Source organism: Myotis yumanensis, unplaced genomic scaffold (assembly GCF_028538775.1).
Source record: "Myotis yumanensis isolate MYYU_CA2020_CCGP unplaced genomic scaffold, mMyoYum1.0.hap1 SCAF_3, whole genome shotgun sequence".
Classification (NCBI taxonomy): Eukaryota; Metazoa; Chordata; class Mammalia; order Chiroptera; family Vespertilionidae; genus Myotis; species Myotis yumanensis.
Genome location: NW_027223754.1, coordinates 181,056,234 through 181,071,750, shown reverse-complemented (window position 1 = coordinate 181,071,750; position 15,517 = coordinate 181,056,234). Strand labels below are relative to the sequence as shown.

At 36.8% G+C, this 15,517-nt stretch overlaps 1 protein-coding gene across 3 annotated transcripts in view; it reads right to left on the bottom strand.

Moving 5' to 3' along the window:
* SOX5 (SRY-box transcription factor 5) overlaps positions 1 to 15,517 on the bottom strand; it is a 972,837-nt gene that overhangs the window by 646,445 nt on the left and 310,875 nt on the right. For all 3 annotated transcript variants that reach the window (XM_070410551.1, XM_070410552.1, XM_070410553.1), the window contains exon 5: positions 6,910 to 6,975. The gene's annotated coding sequence lies outside the window, so the exon portion shown is untranslated. The remainder of the gene's footprint in view (positions 1 to 6,909; positions 6,976 to 15,517) is intronic.

The following is a 15,517-nucleotide window of genomic DNA, read 5'->3' as shown; positions in this document are numbered from 1 at the left end:
AATAGTTGGCTTCGATCACAACAGCACAGGATGGAAACATAACTTAGAGTCTTCTCTTTGAAAGCTTAACAAACCAAGAAGGTTTTACAGTAACTTTGCCCATGGCCAAGATCCAGCTCTGTCTCCTTTATGTCCCCAAGACCCATACCAATATTACAATAAGTCGCACAAAGTACTTGAATTATCTGCTTAAATGCCTATCATTAGACGTTTAGTTTTGAAGTCAATACCATCTATTGATCAATATATGTCTCCCAACTCCTAGCATGATGCTAAACACATAAAATGTTATATTAAAATTTTTATGATTGCGTTTTCCTGATGAAATTTTTAAAAGCTCATTAAAATAAAAACAAACATTTCCTGAGTGCTTACTGTGTTCCACACACCATCCTAAATGTTTTACATATATTGCCCCATTTCATGCTCTTAACAATCATACAAGATTGGTTGTATTATTACGCCATTTAATAGATGAGAAAACAAAGACTTGGGAAGACAAATCACTTGCCTGAGGTGACATATCATGAAAAAGAGTTGGGATTTCGGTGGAATTTGAACTGAGGTCTTTCTCATCCCAAAGCCCATGCTGCTTCACTTCCCGATTCCTGATGCCCTTTACATCAACATCATGTAGGCAGGTCCCTACTCTGCCCGCTGTCATGCCAAAGCTAATTCTATATTAAGGATTTCAGACCATTGTGTTGCTATTAAGAATAAAAGGAAAGGTGGTCATTTTAATGGTTTCCAAATAGACTCTTAAAAAGCTTTCTGAGATTTTTACCTTTTGGCAAACAAAGCTTTGGCTCGTCTGATACATGCACACACTTATCACCCCCTCGTGACTTGGATTATGTACAAGCATCCTATTAAAGAGTTTTTAAAAGACTGAAATGTGGTTTCCTTTCTGACAGCAAAGGGAAAATAAAAAGATGTTCTTTGCCCTCCTGTTCTAATCTGCTTTTGGAAGTCAAGCCTGCAATTCCCAGAACTCTATCACCAGCTTGTTACATTTCCATAAATCTGTCCAAGAACACAACACTGTTCACCCAAAAAATGTAATGTAAACTGTGAAACACATGCACATGATACCTGGATCCAATTTGCCCTCATTTTGTATATATACGTGAAAATAAAGCAATGCCTTAACTCTTACAAATGCCAATATCACATTACTTAGATGAATGCCACCAAATCATTATTGAAATTCTGATAGCATTCACCATACTGGTAAAAGAAAATTACCTGTAATGCATAGTTTAAATAATTACTTTTAAACAAAAGCTTCTCTTCTGCATTGCTTATTTATCTTCCGAGACCAACTCAGCAGGGCTATGTATTTTATTAAAATTGCCTTCAGACTGCTAATGGCAGGGCGTCTGTTAGCACAGGAAAAGTGATGGCAGTTTGACTCCTATTCCTAATATTGGGAGTTAGTCCAGACACTTAAGAGCCAGAACTCTGCTGTGCATTTGACTATGTTATCAACACTTTAGTTGCTAATGATACTAGTGACAGCATTTCAATATGATGGGTCAGACTTAAATAGGAAAGCTTATAATTGTGCTTACAGAACCAAAGAAACTCCCTACTCCCCTCACCCCCCACCCCCCAATCCCTTTTATCAGAAGATCAGCTGGTGCTAGGCTTCCTGACTGGGAATTATTTGGTAAGCGTCTGTTCAATACATTTTTTCCTTCTCTTTTCTGCACCTTGAATGGAGAGCCTGCATCCGCACCTGATATCTACCCGTTCAGAAAGTGACAACTGAAAGCCTTCCCGTGGAGCAGCCGTGTGCCAACCACCCAGCAGAGGGTCACGCTGATGACTTCCCTGTGGCTTTTATTTTCCCCAGGGAATTCCACAGGCAAGGCTGACTGCTTGCCAGATATGCCGAGTGCCACAACCGGCAGCGCTAAGAACCCCCCATCCTTCTTGATGGGAAGCAGTAAGCAACTGTGCTGAACACCTGTGTCAGCTCCTGTTCCTGGGGACACCCTGGGCAAGCACTCACTCAGCATTCAGAATGGGGCTCCCCTCATCTAACTGGCACTTCTGCCCAAAAACTTCTCAGTAGTCATATGATAATAGTGGTGTTTGTCAGATCTCTATAACATCAGCGTGTTTAACTACTGTAAATAGGATCACTCCAATAATCCATGAGCTAAAGATTTTACTGTAAGTGTTTAAAGGCAGTCAGCATAATGAATGGATTTCCTGTTATTGTGGAGGTAAAAACAGAATTCTCCATCACTTCCTCATCATGATTCCATAGATGAAAATGATGAAAAAAATCCATAGATGAAAAGGGCAGCCCTGACCGGTTTGGCTCAGCGGATAGAGCATTGGCCTGCGGACTAAAGGGTCCCGGGTTCAATTCCAGTCAAGGGAATGTGCCTTGGTTGCGGGCACATCCCCAGTAGGGGGTGTGCAGGAGGCAGCTGATCGATGTTTCTCTCTCATCAATGTTTCTAACTCTCTATCCCTCTCCCTCCTCTCTGTAAAAAATCAATAAAAATATTTTTTTTAAAAAAAGAAAAGGGCAAGAAAGAAAATGGAGACAGTAAATTAAAACTTCTAAGAACCATTTATATGAAAGGAGAGGTAGCTGGAGGAAGAAGGACCAAAGGAAAGTTTTTATTTGTTTGTTTTAAGATGGGAAACCTGAGCATGTTTACATGTTAAAAGTTTCAGTAAAGAAGAAGTGGAAGATACTAGAGGGTAGGATCCATGTTTCTGCTCTGGCCAGTGTGGCTCAGTGGGCTGAGCACTGTCCCTTGCACCAAAAGGTTGCCAGTCGGATTCCCAGCCAGGGTACATGCCTAGTTGGGGGCTTGATCACTGGTCAGGGTGTGTGTGGGCGGCAACTGAAAGATGTTTCTCTCTCTCTCCCTCTTCGTTCCTCTCTCTCTAAAAAAAACAAAAAACAATCAACAACAATAAAAAAGAATCTACGTTTCTGAAACTGCCCTAGGAAATGGGGTATGAACATAAGTGAATACCCTGGACCTTCAGAAAGAAAAAGAACCTCCTTCACCCAGAAAGGGACAGGAATCCCCCCAGATTCAATAATTGTAGGTGTGTATGTATATTTGAGGTAGGCATACCCTCTCCTCACAAAAATATTGTTGAAGAACAAGTTCCTTATTTCTCTGTTGAATAAATAAGAATTTTTAGGAAAATTATATTAAATACTCATAAACAAATAGGATATATATGCTACATGAATATTTTGGTAGCCAACTAATGGAAATCTAAGCTTAGATACCTAATTACAGTTTTAAAATTATTTTTAATGTATTGATTTACATTTGAAATATTTTTAAAATATATTTTTATTGATTTCAGAGAGTAAGGGAGAGAGAGGTAGAGAGAGAGAAACATCAATGATGAGAGAGAATCACTGATTGGCCACCTCCTGCACACCTCACACTGGGGCTCGAGCCTGCAACCCCTGTAATTGAACCATGACCTCCTGTTTCATAGGTGGACGCTCAACCACTGAGCCATGCTGGCTGGACTGAAATATTTTTTAATAAAATAAAGTTATTTAGAAATTGGAAACTTCTGCTAAAAAAACACTAGTAGAAGGAACCTCCACCTCTTAAATTTTTTAATAGTCACTTTGATTCTTTGAAATGATAGTAATAATAATTTTGGAAATAACCCTTCCTTCTAAGGATCAATAATATCTTCTCTAACCTGATAATCTTTCTAAAGATAAATATGGACATTTATCTCTGTTATTTATATGAAATAATATCCCTTATTTTCTCATTTATATTAAAAAATGGTCACTTCTTACTAACCAATTTTTATTTACCACCTAATATGTGTACCCGGACTTAAAAACTGTAATGTAACTGCAAAGACAATAACAGTGCCTTTCTCCTTACAGGAAACAGTGGTCATTGGCAGGCAAATACAGGTTAAAGACCCTAAGTCATCAGGCTGGTAAATTTCACAGCTGGTTCCAGAATTCATGTCCTCTAATTCTTACTAAGTTGTTATTTTTTAAACTATTCTATGTTTCTCCTAGTAAATATTCTTCTGGGTCATGTGATTTATCATAATAAAACCATAACATAATTATCAAACATCTTCCTTTGCAAATAGAAGATAAAATTCATGACTTATTTGTATACTTATACAAAGCTGTGTAGTTAGTTTTGGTAGAAATTATAGATGACAAATGGGAAATTGGGCTGTGCAAAGGATCTAATCAAATGTACACTATTTAACTATTCCATGACATTGTCACTAATGTCCCTATTACAAAACAATAAACTATTATACAAAATCAAATAACATGATTCAAATGCAAAATAATTCTGCAACTTAAGGATATGAAAAATAAAAATGATAGATGTACTATCATTAGTTCCTTGAACACAATCATCGGACAATATCTCCCTCAGATAAAATTGCTCTGATCATTGTTAATTTATTTTCATTTATAATTTACATTCTGCGGTTAAAGTGTAATTTTAAAAATGCTTTATACAACCTGTAAGTCTGAGTGTCATATAAGACATAACATGCCCCTTACTGGCTAAAACCCCTTTGATGATTCCCATCTCACTCAGAATAATAGTCAAGGTCCTACCATAGTCTACCAGGCCCAAAGTGATGGACTGAATATCATCCTCCCATTCTCATCTCTTGTCCACTCCTTCCTCTCTTCCTGACATACTGCCCTTCTTGAAACTCCTTTAACACACCAAGCAAACTCCTTATACTTGTTCTTGCCACTGAATGTAAGTCTCTTCACCCATATATCTAAACGGCCGCTACTCTCACTCCTTTTAGGTCTGTATTCCATTTTCTCCTTCTCAGAAAGGCCTTTCTTAGACACAGTGTATAATATAGTCTCCCACCATTCTCTATTTATTCCATTTTATTTTCTTCTTAGTACTTATCTCCATAAACATATACATCAAGATCTTCAACTTCCGTTTCCCTCCACTAGAATGAAAGCTCCAGGACAGTAAGAACTCCTGTTATATGAATGAATGAATGAATGAATGAATGAATAGCTAGATAATCATCTTTTCATTCCATCTATCTAAACAGAAAATGTCTCCAGAAAAACAACATTAAAAAATATAAGCTTAAAATTCTTGATATCTTCAAATATCAGTAAAATCCAAAGTATCAGCATAGATTGTATTCTTTATCAAATTATAAATTGGTAGAGATGGCAAATGATGATGTACTTTCTGTGTGTGTGCACAATGCTGTGTGCAGAATTATTTGTACTCCACAAGCTGGAAGGCAGCATGTAGGCCTGCATCATGTCAAAAAACACAGAGTTACCTCTGTTAGCTATATTTTATGTGACATGGTTGGCAACTTAGATTTATAACATAGGAGGACTGGATTGAGGTTCTTTCTATGTCTCAAGATTAGGGATATCTGAAGCATTTGTCTCTTCTTTCTTGATTTCGCTTCCAGACACACAAGAGCCAGATTCAATTTAATGTCAGTATTTATTAACAGGGGAATGCCAAGAAGAACCACCACTTGGGGCTTCAATTTATTTCTTTTTAATGTTTAGTTCAAGAATATTTGTAAATTAAAAATGTTGGGGATATTAACTACCAGAAAAACTCTTCAGAAAAGTATTACCAAAAAGAGGTTCTCAACTCTGCAAGAATCCATGCAGACCTACTGACAAACCCAACTACTAAGGCATACCATTCTAAATATAGCTTTTTTTTTTGTTTCAGGACTCTCTATATTTATTTATAAGCAGAGATGTTAGCAAGATCGACTTGAAATTATTTTCCTTTAAGATGGAAGGTAGTATTCTCTCAAGCTACATAACAATAATAAACTGTGTAGTCCCTAATGCTAATGCTAGAAAATCACTAAATCCCTGAAGCATCCAGGGAGAACTTGAAGCTTAGCTCCTTTCTGAATAAGCCATTTTATTTCAAGAGGTGTGATCAGAGTGAAGGACAAAGGCATTATCTCTGTGTGATGAAAACTGAAAATCCACTGGTGGTTGCTCAATAGGAGACCTGGAGGTGGAGGGGCTAAGTCCAACTGCAGAGGAGTTGTGGAAGTGGTAACACCAGAGGAGTAACAGAGAGGGAACGGACCCCAAAGCTTCTATCAATAACTAAGCAGCAATAGTGAGAGTTGTAATCACTGTTTAAAACAAGTGGGAGGCTTCTCTAAAGCTAGAGATGAACACAAAGTCACTCAGGGTGAAGCCCAGGGCTATGGGACTGCAGATGTCAGCTTGGTTCCAGCTTACTGAGGAGTGTGGCTAATACCCAGCCCTCCACAATGGCTGGCAAATGCTCATAGCAGACCCTTTGACTGTTGGGATCTTCCTATTGACATAGAAATGTTCTGTTTTAATTAACCTTCATTTTACCCATGGTAGTCGACATTCAGTACTTAAGATTAATGTTAGCAAACAGATTGATTCTGAAGAGTGTCAAGAGCTTTTGGAGGTGTACCCAAACCCCGAGAATACAGCAGAGAAGAAAGAAAACTTGGTTTTCATGAACCAAGTGCTTTCCTACTACAATTACATAGTCACATTTTATATGATTTAAGGTTTTGATTCTAAAAAAGTTATCAAGAAACTTTCACCTCAAAACAGCTTACATACCATAAAGAATAATAGAAATCAGGGTATATCGATATATCTTATTAGGTTATAAATTTCCTTCTACTCTTGAAAATTTCTTTAAATTATGTTTTCACCTCCAAATCCTAAAAAGAACATACCCAAATGCTGGATGTTTTACGTAAAGGTGTTACTCATGATTTGCAAAACTGAGAACATACTGAGTAAGCACATACTACAAGAACTAAACAAGTGGCAAGAGATGCGAGAACCCTGGAATGGATAGCAAAAGAATGAACAGCAAATGAAAATGACAATGTCCTGACCTGCTGAGTCTCCCAGTCCAATCTCTCCCACTCGCGAAGTCCTTGTATTATCTATAGCTTCCAATGCTATAAACAAAGAGAGAGAGAGAGAAAAGGATTTAGTGAGAAGTCAAAGTAATTCCAAAATACTCAGGTAAAAAAAAATTAAACATCATAAAGAGAGTTAAACAAGATTCTTGAAAGAAAACTGTGGAAGAAGCATTGTCATTTTCATTGTAATAATTTTCAAAAGACCAGATTCATAGCCATGTAACAAGGTCAGACTCAGGACTGTGCTGGTTAATGGTTAATAAATGAATAACGAACAATTGAAAAGCAAACTTTTATAAATGACAGTCAAGATATAATTAAGGACAGTTTTAATGTAAAAATATGAGCCAGTTATTTTGAAGCTTTACCAATTAAATCACTTTTTAAAAATCTTTATGTTATTAGTTCAGTCACGTAAGTACATGTGTGGGTGCGTAGCCCTGGAACTAGTTTTATTGAAACAATTCTAACCATCTTTATAGTTCATGATGGTTAACTTAAAGTATACCTATAATACACTACTCAGAGCTACAGTACTTCATTAAAAACATGCTAATGGGCACTAAAATTTATTAAATACAGACTAACACTTATCAAAGCACACTGCTGTATTCTACTAGGATACTAAGTTGTATAAAAATATGAGTTTTACAAAGTCACTGGATAATTCCTAGGTTAAAAATCACAACAAAAATAAAATTTAAAAAAACTTTCAATATACATAACTATTTTATCATGATTTTATTACTTATTTATGGCTATAGACTAATTTCTATAAGGGGAAGTTCATCAGTTATTCTCAACTCTTTAGGCTTTGGCTCCCAAAAATATTAAGTTCTATGGTTAAAAAATGGTTAAACATTTGTTAATGATTTTTCATCATCTTGTTGGCAACATATTTATTACAATTTTAAAAATATAAATTCTATAAATTTCCTGTATGTGATGGTAGAGTGACCTGTATCATCAACCTGCTTATGTGGTCAGTATTTTTTTGAATATTTTTTAAATATACTTTATTGATTTTTTACAGAGAGGAAGGGAAAGGGACAGAGAGCTAGAAACATCTATGAGAGAGAAACATCGATCAGCTGTCTCCTGCAAACACCCCACTGGGGATGTGCTCGCAATCAGGATACACACCCTTGACCAGAATCAAACCCAGGACTTTTCAGTCCGCAGGCCAACGCTCTATCCACTGAGCCAAACCAGTCAGGCGTGATCAGTATTTTAAGTAAGACTTCAAAATTCTCCCTTTAGGATAATGGATTTCACCTCTGGGGTAAGGGTCTAACATACCACAGGCAGAGATTTAGAAGTGATCTAGAATGAGGCTACTGTATAACTTATTTTTTAATCTTCACCTGAAGATACCTCTTCCTATTGATTTTATATAGAAAGAAAGGGATTGAGAGAGAGAAAAGGAAACATTGATGTTAGAGAGAAACTTTGATGTGATAGAGAAACATCTACTGGAGCCTCCCATATGTGCCTCAACTGGGAATCAAACCCACAACTTTTCTAGTGTATGGGAGGACACCCAACCAACTGAGCCACCTGCTTGGGGTTTTTAAACTTTTGATTATTTGTTTATATAAGACTTTTCATTGTTAAACGCCTCAATAACTTTGGGAGACTTTTAAAGTACCTAAATGCTTTTGAAGTATATAACATAGTAGAAATTATATACCAATACAAAGTGGGATTTATATTAGGGAGTTAGTTTAACTAAGTTGGTTTAACATCTAAATAGCAAATGATGTAACATATCATAGTGATAACATTAAAGACAAAACCATATAATCCTCTCAGTAGATGCTGCTTTCATGAGAAAAATCCAATACCCTTTCATGATGAAAACACTGACAAACGAGTAATAGAAGGAAACTTCCTCAACGTAATAAAAAGCATTTATAACACACACACACACACACACACACACACACACACACACACACACAATTACCATACTTAAGGGTGAAAGACTGACTGCTTTTCCCCTAAGATGAGGTATAAGACAAGGATGTCCAGTCATAGCACTTCTGTTTAGCACTGAAACTAGAGGTTATAACCAGGTTCATTAAGAAAGAAAAATAAATAAAATATATCAATATTGGAAATGAAGAAGTAAATAGAACTATCTCTATTTGTATATAACATTATTTTATTTTTAAAATCCTAATCAATTCACTAAAAAACTATTAGAATTTATTAATTTCAATAGGGTTGCAGAATACTTGATCAATATGCAAAAATCAACTCAATTTCTATACACTAGCAATGAACATTCTACAAATAGCACTAAAAAGACAATTTCATTAGCAACATGAAAAAGCATAAAATACTTAAGTATAAATTCAATAACAGATGTGAAAAACTTGTACATCAAAAACCAAAACAACATAAAAATATTAGCGTCTTCTTCAAGGAAACACCAAAAGGTGGATGATGTGGATGGTGTCGGAGACCCTGGGGGCCCTAGAATGGGAGGCCATGGCGGCTTCCATGGAGAATTTGGCAGTGGCACCAGGGCCAAGGTTGCAGCTGGGGACAGGGTCAGGGCAGGGCCCCAAGGCTGAGGAGCTCAAGGAGGCAAGGACAAAGACAAGGAGTGAAACCTTGTCACCTAGCTGGGCTACTTGGTCAAGGACATTAAGATCAAGTCCCTGTAGATCTATCTCTTCTCACTGTCCATCGAGGAATCTGATGTCCTTGAGGACATCCCTCAAGGAAAGCTTTTAAAGATTATACTGGCACAAAAGCAGACCCCACTGGCCAGAGGACCTGGTTCAAGGCATTTGCCGCCATTGGGAACTACAAAAGACATGTTGATGAGTGTTAAGTGCTCCAAAGAAGTAGCCACTATCCGTGGGGCCAAAATCCTGGCCAAGCTCTGTATTGGCCATGTGCCGCAAGACTACTGGGGAACAAGATCGGCAGGCCCCACACCTCCCTTGCGAGGTGACTGGCCTCTGTGGCTGGGTGCCCAGGTGCATCATCCTTGTCCCCACGAGGAAACAAACACTTTAAAAATATCAAATTTCAGTGATAAGATTTAAGGTTCCCTCTTCTATGTACTTAATCTTTAAATGAATTCATTTAAAGAAATACTCAATGTAGAAATACTACATTATCCCAGGAGACTATATCACATTTACCCAATTTTGTGATGATAAGAGTTATATGATTAAGTAGCCTGATCAATCCAGTTATACAACCTAGAGTGCTTAACCTCTTTGTTTATTTAACCCGTGTTTAACTATTCAAGTGTACTTTCTACTGTTGAAATTTAAATAAGGTCCCATTTTCTTCTCCAATGTGTGCATGAATATTGCTTTGAGTTAAGCTGGAGATCTGTTGAATAGCAACCTTCTATCCATTAATCTGTCCATTCACTCAACAGAAAGTTACTGGGTGCTTCTCATAAGATAATGTATATTTTATAAGGTAGAATGGGGAAATAAAAATAATATATGTTTCAGATTTATGTAGAATTCATTTTGAGTTCAGGCCTCAAGTTACTATAGATTGCAAAACCTTACTGAACCTTAGTTTCCTCATCTTTAAAGTGAGGAATAATTTCCCTAGTATGTACTTACAGAACCTAATAAAAATGTTAATTCTCTTTGTCTAGCCTTCTTTAAATGCTAAGAAGATTAATCAGACATGGATTCTGCATTTTAGGAAATAACAGTATAACACGGGTTATAATGTGTATAAATAAAGTAAATAAGGTGAAAAATTATTAAGTAGACATTTCAAGTGATAATATAAGAAGTGAGGTCATCCATTCCAGATAGCCATAACATCAGCATCACCAAGTAGACATAGCATTTATATGGTTGACTAATAAGCTAATTAAATAATTATCAAGTAAAGAAAATAGATCAATAATCTTAGCCTGTTCCCAACAAATTCTCAGTAATTGCAAGTTTAACCTTATGAAAGAGATGTTTACTTGTTGGTATTGTTTCTTCAGATAATGACTAAAAATGCCACATTTTCTCTATGGAGAATTTATTAATTCTGGCTTTCCCAGCTCCAGCATTTACATGTGACCACTGGAACATTACTTACTATCTTGGTTCCTCTCTTTCCTCATCATTAGGTGGGAATGATAATAATGCATGCCTTATAAAGTGATTAATAGAATTAAATGAATTAATTGCTGTCAAGTGTAAGAGTATCTGGTCCATTGAGTACCGTCGAATAACATTAAGTACTCGATATTAGATCATCTTATTACTCTTATTAAAATCTTTCATGCCATTGCAAGAACATGTACAACTATTTTAATCAAATGTAAAATTACCATTCAATGGGAAGGTGAAATGTCATAGGGAAGCTTTTATATGCATATTGATGAAACTCATAGTAGCCAGAAAAATTACGTTCCATGACTGGCTAGTACTATATCATGTGCCTCTGTGGTAGGTGGAGAATGAAGAAGCAGTTCTTCCAAAGGAAAGGGTGAGTATGTGTGAAGAGTGTGTAGGGGTGAAGGAATTCTCTTTCTAGAGAGGAGAGTGATAAGGAAAGCTGAAGGACAAAGCAACAGTTGTCTAACCACATCTACTATGTGAATAGGGATAGACTTTGCTTGCCATAATCCCAATTTTCTAATTTAACTGAACCCAGATGTTAAACTAATAAATGATTTATACTAACTTAGAACTCTTGGATTAATAAGTCCATAGGCTGAGCCTAGAGGGAGACTCCTTTCCCTCATCTTCTGCATCTAATTGGTCATTGAGTCATTCTCTTCCCATTTTAAATATCTATAAAATCTGTCCCTCTTCATTTCTATAGCTATTACACTTCCTACACTCTTGTGCTTCTCTTACCTTAGCTGAGCTCTTCTCTTTGCTCCAGTCTCAAACTCTACACATGTGACAACCTGGGCCTGTTCTGTCATTCTTCTGTGCATACTCTTCCCTCCAAACTCAACCCAATTACTGAGTCTTCTCAGGGAATTCCTTCCTAGCTCTCCAAGGGATACTGAGGAAGTTCTCATTTCACAGCACCTACAAGTGGTAGGTTAGCATACATATGGGTGTACCCAGTTAAGGGTTATGTCAAATTATTATGATAATATTCCATGCCGAAAAGCTATATGGTAAACTGTGGCCTTTCATTTGTAGCTACTGAAGGGTGAAAGTGGTTCAAATTTCTTCAAAAAAATTTGGATTACATATATCAGCCATCTTACACATGTTCATAGTACTTTTTTTTTTAGCAATTTTATTTATAGAAGTCTTTTTTTTTATATATATATTTTATTGATTTTTTACAGAGAGGAAGGGAGAGAGAGATAGAGAGTTAGAAACATCGATGAGAGAGAAACATCGACCAGCTGCCTCCTGCACATCTCCCACTGGGGATGTGCCCGCAACCCAGGTACATGCCCTTGACCGGAATCGAACCCGGGACCCTCCAGTCCGCAGGCCGACGCTCTATCCACTGAGCCAAACCGGTTTCGGCCATAGTACTTTTATTTCTGAAAATATGTATCTGAAGAAATAATTCTAAAAATAAGAAAAGTTCATGCAAAAAATATATTTATCTAAAATTATTTGGAATATAAAAAAGGAATAAGTCCAAATGGCTAACAGTAGAGCATTGGCTAAATAATCTATAGACCATCTCCCTGCAGAGGAAAAGGAGGCTTAGTAATTAGCAGAGCCCTGGTTCCAAGAACACCCTGTGATTCCAGAGCCGAAAAAAAAGTCCCTAAACTGATTTTGTTCCAAAATATTAATGTTCTAAAATGTTAATTATGGCTAATAGGCAGAGTATCTGTAGTTCATATAATACACAGACACATACAAGATATAATAAAAATGACTCAAAGGATAAATGTGAAGATGTTACAATGTTACTTTTAGAAATATAGGAATTTATTACCTTCCTTGGCTAATCTACATTTTCTAACTATTTCTCCAAAAAAAAAAATTAAACAACTTTCATAATAATAAAAAGGTTATTAAGAATTAAAAAGTTCTATACAAATTGCAAATTGCTATTAAAGAGAAATAAAAGGTTTTACAAAAGCTTTGAGTTGGCACCCAGTGCCTCATATAACCCTATCTTCCTCCTCAGCACATAGATGTCCACTGGACTGGACACTCCATCTGGGTCCATTTCCTGTGTAGTAGCCAAAGGTCTTTTTAAAAGCCATTTATTTACTTATTTAATTATGTGTTTAAAATGCATTTTTATGCATTAGACACCTAATCTACATCAGCTCTTTACTTCACAGCCACCCTGTGAAGGGTGCATTATCAATGCCTAACAAGTGGGCAACTTGTGGCAGAGCTGGTATGTGAGCCCAAGACCAGCAGACTTCAAAATGCACTTTCCTTCCAATAGAGCACACGGATCTCTTAAAAATGCACCCATCTATGTATTAATTCCCCATTTTGTTTTCTTTTCAAGTGTTAGTAATGTGTCATATAAAGTAATTGTTACTAATATGGAAATGATCTAGTCAGGTTATAATGGGGAAAAATACAAGAATGGGAGGCCTCCCCCTACCACTGGTCATTGCTCCTTTATTTTCTTTTATTTCCTGAATAGTGCTTAAAACTATGGTGTGTGTGTGTGTGTGTGTGTGTGTGTGTTATGAACTTGCCTATTTTGTTCATTATTTTACCTCTAGCACCTTATAGTGCCTGATTTCGACTGGATTGTAATATATACTTAGCAGATGAATGAATAAATATATCCATGAGAACATGTGTAAATTCTTCTCTTTACTAGCTGTGTCTCTTGACAAATCTACCAGCCTCTCAGCTTTTAAATCCCCAGTTCCTTAATGTAATACTGACTTAGGAGTTTAACTTCATTCATTCAAAACTATTTATTGCGCACCTATTATATGCCAGCATCTTTTGTTCTAAGCAATGTGATAATAGCAGGGAACAAGACAGACAAAAATCTCTCATTACTGATGAGTGAAGAAAGACAAGAATATAACTAGTTAGATGGTGATAACTATTTTGGAGACCAAACAGCTTGTGAATAGGAATCAGAGAGGAGGATCTATAATGTCAAGATGGGTAACTGAGAAACAGGGCATCTGAGAAAGGAGGTGAAGGACCACACATATGCATATTGGATCTAAAGAACTTTTCACACAGTGAGACTAGCAAGCTGGCGTGATTGTATTGTCAGAGTGGCTAGATGGCAGTGAGTGAATGAGAGAGTAACGGGCATTGAAATCAGGTGAGAGAGGGGCAAAGGCAGCCTGTGAGACCCAGGAGGCCTTTCTGTTGTAACCGCCATAGAAAACTGGCTTTTGTTCTCAGAAAAATTATGAGCCATTGGAAGAGTTTGAACAGAGTTGAATATGTGTGACCTGTAGGTTTTTATTCCTCAATAGGGTTGCTATTGGCATTTCAGATGGGCAACTCTTCTCTGTCCTGACCTTTGGGCACAGGGTGGGTCATTTAGCATCTCTAAACTCAGCCCACTAAACCACAGCAGTAATTTCCATACTTTTGACAACCACAGTGCCCCCACTTATTCCAGGTGCATGTTAAGAATAGACTGAGGGTGGGTGTAAAGGTAGAGTCTGTTTAAATATGCTAAGCTATAGTTTATATTATCTTGAGCCAGTGTGGCAGCAGTGAATTTAGAATATATTTTTTTGGAGATTGGATTTGCCAATTAGATGTGTGTATGAGTGAAGATAGAAGTCAAGGATGATTTGCCAGGTGTTTGGAGTAAGCAAAAAAAAAAAATGATGTAGTTGCTATTCACTGAAATTGTGAAGACTGAATGTGGATGGAGCAGATTTGGTGAAGAAAGCAGGAATTTGGTCAAAACACATTAAAAACTGCTATGCAAAAGTAGATATACATATATTTTATACAAAAATATTGTACAATGAGGTAATGGGCACTAGTACTGAACTGATAAATTTGTTAGAGTGCCTTTTATGGAGGGAGAGAGTTAACAGACATAAACATTAAATAAATAAATGAATAAATAATGACCGATAACTAATAGTAATCTATTAGATTATGTCATGAAAAGTTTTATTTGTGTGTTTTTTGTCTTCAAATAACCCAAAGGAATAAATATAATAGTGGAATTTCAAACATTAAATGGTGTGTGGGTAGGGCGGGTAGGCAGGCTTTTAGTGCTGTTAACATCCCACCAAGTTCATATTGCTCGGAGTAGACGTCCTATGGTGAGATTAGGCTCTGGCTTGGGAAAACAGTGGGTGCCACAACTGTCCTGTACCTCATACTGACTAAACCCCACCACTTCCAACATTATGGAGTCAATTGGTCAATATACATAACCTTTTCTACATTCATGATCAATTCAAGGATTTCAGAGAAAACACTACATCCAGACATTACTTAGACACCCTTTAAGGGTAGACTTGAGTCATTTTTTCGAGGACGAAAGAAGTTATGTGAATCAACACGATGACCTGATTGATACAAACACACAGTTAGAGTTGCTAGGGGAAAGTATCCAATTGCACGCCTGCTGGAACCTTTTCCCCAGTGACAGCATTCTGCCTGCTGGTAAGAAAGCAATGCTCAATCACGGAAACATGACATTT